This window comes from Nilaparvata lugens, chromosome 8, assembly GCF_014356525.2.
Source record: "Nilaparvata lugens isolate BPH chromosome 8, ASM1435652v1, whole genome shotgun sequence".
In the NCBI taxonomy this organism is placed as follows: Eukaryota; Metazoa; Arthropoda; class Insecta; order Hemiptera; family Delphacidae; genus Nilaparvata; species Nilaparvata lugens.
The window spans coordinates 28,190,639-28,198,846 of NC_052511.1; positions in this window are offsets into that span (position 1 = coordinate 28,190,639).

Sequence of the window (8,208 nt, forward strand, 5' to 3'; positions counted from 1 at the left end):
TGAGATAAAAATTAACAAAAATGATATCGAAAATAAGTAGAAAAAAGAAAATGTCAATCGATTTCAAGCAATAATGACAAGGAAACCAAATGTGTCTTGTAATTAGAGGGTGGCCAAACGAGACAATGAATGATTGAACGAAATCGATGAACAATTTCAAGTTGTTCATAACAATAAGAATATTCAAATAATACTTATGCAATGGAGCACGCAATCAAATAATACTTGTGCAATGTAGCACATAATCAAATATTAATTGTGCAATGTAGCTCGCAATAACATAGTATTCTGTTTCATGTAAGTAGAAATTTTATAAGTTTTTAGTTCAAATAAAATACTGTACTGTAAGTTGTGCAAGTAAAGGTAATGTTAAGTTTATATAATACTTTGAACAAAGCAAAGCGCAAAAGCAATTGACAGCAAGTCAATATAAAATGTATGTATGTGATTACTATCACTAGACAAATGAACACAAGGGGAAAGGGGACGAACGCGTCTATATTGAAATAAGTGACCACAAAATGAGTAGCAATTGGTAAAAATGTATGCAGATAATGATTCAGTGCGATACCAATACTTATCTATAGAAACCATGAAGCAGCTCTGTGGAGATGAGAGCCTCAGATAAGCAAAGATGACCTCCTCATGCATGCAAAGATGACAACCATAGGATGGAGAAGGTGATGACCACAGGATGCTGAAGATAATGACCATGGATAGATGAGGCTGAGGGACCTCAGAGGGGCGACGATGAAGAACTTAGGAAGGCGATACAGATGCTCCAACGGCATGGACATAGTGGCGTTGATCCACAGATGAATATAGATGAGAATATACTATTCCAATTTATTTCCAAAAAACATAATACACGAATATGAAATACAATATACAACATATTTTGGAATTCCTCTATTAGACTGTGTGTAGGGGGGGGGGAGAGTTCCACTTTATACACAAACTTAATCTGTTCATAGAAGTAAAAATAGAGAATACACTTATAATGTAGATCTATTATTAATATTTTGATTATAAAATAGATAATACATTGTGCTGACGTATATTTTAATGTAGGAATAAGTATACTTAATACATTGAATGATTAATAGAAGCATAAAAAAAACAATATATTATTGAAGAACGCAGTGGAAGGGACTCCAGGAATTCTCAGAAGAGAGAATGAAAAAAAAAACAAACCAGACAGGCAAAACAGTCAAACCGGTAATATCAATGATAATATAAATACCAATTAATTGTCTGGAAACCTTGAAGTCGTGTTGGTCACCAAGCATAACGAGATTGGAGTAGTTCTTCTGAAGCTTCCCAACCAATCTGGTACAGCCACCCTCTTCCTAAACACTACCAAACTAAACGCCTCTGCTTCCCTAATCAACCCTGGCACATTTCTTCACAAGATATGGGCCAGGTATGAAGGATTTGTCAATTCAGAGCCATGAGTCAGCTGAGGTATCTCAAAGTTGTAATTGGATCTGTGACGAGTTGAGTAGCTATGGTTAACTGCTACTTCCAGAAGTTCAGATGAATATAGACTACAGTACACAGTTGAAACGTTTGTACTAAATACGTTGAATGGTGATGCAGTGGTTGGAATGACAATGGCACTAGTGGCCTTCATTGCATGAATAATAATAATATATACAGGGTGTCCCACCACGGTTGTAACAGCCGTTGACCATAGATTCTACTAGACATTTTTGACAAAAAATGTTCAGTAAATTTTTTTCTTATCGACCTTATAGTTTTTGAGATATATCGATTTTTCGATATTTTTAGAATATGTCTACTTCCGGTCATTAAATACTCGATAACACGAAAACTACTGGTCGAATTTCGATTTCAAGGTTATTGTTGGAAAGAGAAAAACATTTCTAACAAGATTAATGTAATTTTATTTGTTGTTAGATATTTTGTAGTTTTTTTATTAGGGATTAAACTTGAAAAAATGCTATTCTTCAAATTCAAATTTCAAACCATTTTTTCTCGATTTTTATCTGGGTAATAATAGTAGTTTCAATATTTAAAAAACTTCTCAATTTCATAGGCTTTCGAATGAGTATAAATTTGAAAAGGTAAGTTCCATGATAGTGTTGATAAACTGCTAATATATGGAATGAACACCTTCAAAATGAGGAAATTCACAGACAGCATGCATCAAGTGGTGATCCTAAAGGTGCGTACAGACTTTCGCTCTGCTCCGCAACCGAACGTCACTCCAGCAGAGCGATTGATGATCGACCGGCGAGCAAGAGTGGTTCGACCGGGGAACGCGAGAAGATCTAACATCTTCCGTAACGTTCATGATGGGTGCGTGGGCGGAGCGACTGTGGTTCGATGGTGGTACGAGGGCGTTACGAGGGAGGTGCGTGCTCGGTGCGGGTTGGAAGCGCGAATATGTGTACGCAGCTTAAGGTTGAAATCACCTGATTTCTTTCTGACAATATTCACAAGTTTTAATCAAAATTTCAACATTTTACAATGATATGACTTTTTCAATAATTTGCATTATTTCCTGTACCATAAATCCTGAATAAAATAACAAGAAGTGTATGTTTCAACCTATTCAGTATAGTTTTCAGTATGCTTTCCAGTTAATTAGTATGATATGTATCAACTTTGGCTAGTAGAGAAGTGTTCGCGTTCATTATCATGAAATTTACCTTGATTGAGTACTTGAACATGTTATTGGTAAATGGAGAGTGTGGATGCAATTGAAGAGGGGCAGAGAGAGTATACAGGAGACGTTTTCCTGACCGAAAACACCCATCTCATAACACGTCTTAAAGATTGACAGATGACAAGATTGTGAGGGTCTAGAATCAGTTTCAAGGTACGAGAGGCCCGTCTTAATTTCTGAAGCTTATGAGAATCTTATTCCAAAGTATTTCGAGCAGAATCCTCGATCCAGCATCCGGCGGGCAGCTGGGATGTTGGATGTTTCAAGAATGATAGTTCAAAGAATATTGAAGAACAATAAATTTCGACCACTTCATGATACCCCAGTTCAAGAGTTCAATGAACCTAATACTGTTTCAAGGATGCAGTTTTGCCGTTGGATCTTAGCACAAGATTGTGTTTCAACCATTTTATGGATCAACAGATCACTGATAAAAGTAGCCTACATTCATAAGAGCTGGTGCTGTATATTTCCACAATACACATACATGGACCTTTCATTTTCCCTGCAATAATAAATGTTGAAGTTTTTATGGACTTTCTAGTCAATGAGCTTCACGAATTGATGGAAGACGTGCCTCTCAATTTGAGGCAGAATATGTGGCTCCAGTTGGATGACTGCCTCCCTCATTACGCTAGAAACGTCCGTGGGTGGCTTGATAACAATTATGCTGGGCGGTGGATTGGCCGAGGTGGACCCGTAAGTTGGCCACCACGCTCTCCTGATCTTACTCCAATGGACTTCTACTTTTGTAGGGTTGTAAAAAGTGAAGTTTACAGAGAACCTGTAGAGAACAGAGAGGAACTGATTCTCAGAATTCGATTGATGTTTAAAGTAATGAAGACACGGCCCAACAAAGTGAGACGGGCAACTCGAAGCTTGATAAACAGAAATGGAGGCTATTTTGAATTCCTGTAAGCAGTTGAGCATGATACTTAACTTGATTACCATTTGAATGATTGCCATCAGTTTTTAAATTCTGTCATTCATCTACTTTGAATTATTATTCTATGAATAAATTTTGTTGGATCTTGTAAAAGTGTAAGATTCATATTTTATATGGGATTTGGGCTTTATGCTACAGAAAATAATGCAATAATCAGGTGATTTCACCCTTTAGGATCATCACTTGATGCATGCTGTTTTTGAATTTCCTCATTTTGAAGATGTTCATCCCAGATATTAGTAGTTGTGATTACTATATCATCGAACTCACCTCTTCGAATGTAAAATCTGACAAAGCATTTATTGGAACAGGTCCACTTCGATACTCGTTCCGTTACTACGTAGACGTTATTTTTGTCCGTTTGCACTGTCCGGTGACGTCACAGTCACGGTTGCACGTCACAGTCATATTCAAGATTGTGTTTTCTAATATTATTCGTCGTTTCAATTTTAATATTTTTATTATTCAATTTTTGGTATTTTATTTCGTCCTTTAGGCATCTTACTTTCAAGATAATTGCTACTTTTTCATCAAATTATCGCAAACGTCAGCCTACGTGTCTGGCGTTTCCGGCTTGTCCTTTTGTTGCTAAGGCATTGGCTAATTGGCTTGCCTTTTTGTCTTTCGATCCCTTCTAGTCGGTGAGTGCACATTCGCTCCTGGTCTACCTTTCTTCATCCAAATTCATCTGGTTTACTGAACGTTTTAAATGTGAATTATTCCTTCGAATTAATTCTTCAAATGTATTCATCAACTGTGATTCAATTATTTATCAATTTCTTCGTGTATTTACGATGATAGACTTTGTCAAAATTCCATAGTATTGTGTTGGCGTCTCTCGCCATTCTTCTAACAACATGGCTTCACCACTTGAAACTCAGACCTTCAATTTCATCATCTCTACCATTTGGAAATCGATCTGAAAATTCCACAACTTGAAATTCGGATTATTTGTTTGGAATTCTACATGTTCCTGTTCACATTCCCATTGGGGGAATTGTCTGTTGTGTTTGATGCTTCCATTTTCACCATCGTGTCGTCGCTTGCTGAACGTGCTGTTCCTTGGGGTACCGTGGATTCCCTGCCTGTCTGCATCTCTTTCTTCAAAATTTAACTCAGGTTACGTAAATCTTTTTATTCAATTTTCATTTTTTACTCATGTGTTGCATAATTATTCATGAAGCAACTAACAGTGTGTCGAAACTGGACCACGTTGTTCTCTATTTCTAATTCAAACATTTCAATGTGCATTCATATTATTTTTTGTAGATATTATTCAGCTTTTACGGCAACTAAAAACATTTAATTGTCCGTACTTATTTGGCAATTGAGCCTATGTACATGAATTCAATATGTTACAGTGTATGTCTCATTGAGAGCACTGTCCTACGATATTTCAAGGTTAATAATTATTTCATTGGCTTACAAGTGTATTCTCATATCTAAATTATTGTATTGATGTCTAACTTGACATTCAAATTTCTGAAGGCCCATGTCGCCTATATTAATGCACTCAACATTAATAATTATTTCATTGTATTTTGACAGCTACCCTTGGCTCTCAAGTGTTTTCATTGAAGGCCCATGTCGCCTATATTAATGTACTCAACATTAATAAATATTATCTTAAGGCCACCGACGCCTATTTCAATGTGTATGACATTGATTTTGGAACTTGCTTATGTTAATGTCAACCAAGACATTCTCATTCTTGAACTTACTTGTATTAATGTCGACCGAGACATTCATTTACTCTAAGGTTATTTTGTACTAGTGTCAATCAAGACATTCAACTATTTCAATATATAGAGCATTATCTATATCTCATTGTCATTTGTTATTATTCTTTTTAAAATCATAAACATTGAATTTTTCAACATTAACTTTATTATTGTATCATTTAAAATTTTCTATTTTTTCAATTCAGGTGTCATTGACAGTACCTTATCAATTGTTGTCAGTCTTCAATGGTCATTAGTATCATTAATTACATTCATTCAAAATTTTGTAATTGTTTTCATTCTAACGATCTTATTTCATATTGATAAGATTTATCTAAAGATTTTTATTCGATTCAATTTCCATTCATTTGTTTTTGTATGTGGCCATCTGCCTATTATTTCATTGATATTAAACCTCAACTTGTTTACTCATTTTGTCTTTTATTGGCGTACTCCCCACACTTCAAGCTATCAGTTTTTTATGCACAGAATCCAGAGATTTATTTTGTAGGTATTAGTAACATCAACCATTTACAGTCCACTGCCCTGACATTGGATTCTGTCATCGAATTTATACTCACTCGAAAGCTTATGGAATGTAGAAGTTTTTGAAATATTGAAACCACCATAATTACCCAGATAAAAATCGCTAAAAATGGTTTGAAATTTGACTTTGAATTTGAAGAATAGAATTTTTCAAGTTTAAGCCCTAATAAGAAACTACAAAATATCTAACAACAAATAAAATTACATTTATCTCGTTAGAAATGTTTTTTCTTTCCAACAATACCCTTGAAATCGAAATTCGACCAGTAGTTTTTGAGTTATTGAATATTTAATGACCAGAAGTAGGCATATTCTGAAAATATCGAAAAATCGATATATCTCGAAAACTAAGATCGATAGGAAAAAAGTTTACTGAACATTGTTTGTCAGAAATGTCGAGTAGAATCTATGGTCAACGGCTGTTTCAACCTTGGTGGGATACTCTGTATAATAATAATTTATTTACAGAATATATGTATTTTCACCGAGACGAATACTACTTACAATGAGATGCCTATGAAAATATCCACTTGCGGACTATTTTCTAGGATGGAAATCTAGTGATGACTAAAATTTCCCCAAAGAAGGACTTGACAAGCAATCAGAGTCCACCCAACCAATGAATGAATGAATGAGCTGAGCGAAAATAGAGTTCATCTTACCGTAATTGTTGTACCCCATAAAATGGTTGGAATTTGAGTCCAAGCACTGAGTTATCATAATGACGAGAAAATTAGTTGAGAAACATGAAGAATGTAAAGCAAGAGTTCAAAATATCGAAGAGTTGAATCATGGCTTCAGAAGTTGATGAGAAACCGCATGGCGGCGAAAATTGAAATATGAATAGTTCGATGGAAAAAAATCTTAGAGAAAAACTTATTTGATGGGTGACACTAGAAAATTGTTCTGCACATTCTGTAATGGATTTAAGGCACCTTGAACTAAAAATTTATATTTAGTAGATGAAATGAGTTTAGAACGCACAAAAACGATGCTATGACCAGAGAGAAGTTAGTACTCTCTTCCCCTATCTCTGGTCCAAGGTTCAATAAGGGATTGTTATGAGTTGACTATTGATGTTACACAACAAGGAATATAGTGGTGTTGTTAGGATTATTAATTTTGTACTATAGTAAAGATGAGTAAAATATTAAAGCTTAGAATGATCTACATTTCATGACAATCATGAGAAACGGTGACTACTTTTTGTAATGTGTAATAAAAATGTTCCAAAACTTATAATCCCATCTTTGGTCTCATTATTTTCCATAGGTCTACAATAAACTGATAGCACTTGATTAATCACAATTTAAGCTTGACAGATTCACCTATCCATGAACCATCTATTGGCTATTCTGCTACTGCAAGATAGAAATTACAAACTTTATTTCATTTGTGCAATGTAAGTAACCATGTTCATCTTTTTTATTTGCATGAAATTTGTGCCAATATTACAATGCCTGACAAATTATTGGAATGTTATTTGTATTTTCTTGATTCCCCTCTCATTATTTTCTCATATTGTAAATGGTTTCTAGTACAGTATAATAATAGTATAGTATCTAGTATTTAGTATATTAAGTTTTCAGTATATTTAGATTCTCATCACATTTTTTTTCTCTTCACAATTATTTTTTTCCTTATGTCTTTCTCTTGATTTTTAAGTTTTTTTGTAAAGTGCTTATTGTAATTTTTTTGATTGGGGAGCAATTTTTGGGTTTTCCCGTGTGCTCACATATTGTTGTAAATAAATAAATAATGAAATTAATTGAATTGGGAATTAATGAAGTGCATTCATAAGTTTCTCTAATTAATTTGAATATTTTACAAGTTTGCAGCATCTCAACCTTAGTGAGAATTATTTGGGACTTACTCTTAATACTGAACTTATATTTAATCAATTGAATTGAAAATTAATGAAGTGCATTCATAAGTTTCTCTAATAAATTTGAATATTTTACAAGTTTGCAGCATCTCAACCTTAGTGGGAATTATTTGGAACTTAACATTCTACTGAACTTATATTTTGTTACCCTGATAATGTAAAGTTACTTAATCTTATAAAAATATTATCTATTACAATAATACTAGAAGCATAATAAATATCTAATAATATTAGAATCATAAATATTCTTCACCTTTATTATAGAGATCACAATTCCCAGTTCGAGTTGGCCTCAGCTTGTGAACTACTGTTGAGTTCAGTATAGTTCAACTTCTCACCACCTTCTTAGATTGGGTAAAGAGTTGCCTGATGTTGCAGAATAGTTGGAAGTTGTTGAAGCTTGTTCATGTTGATGTGT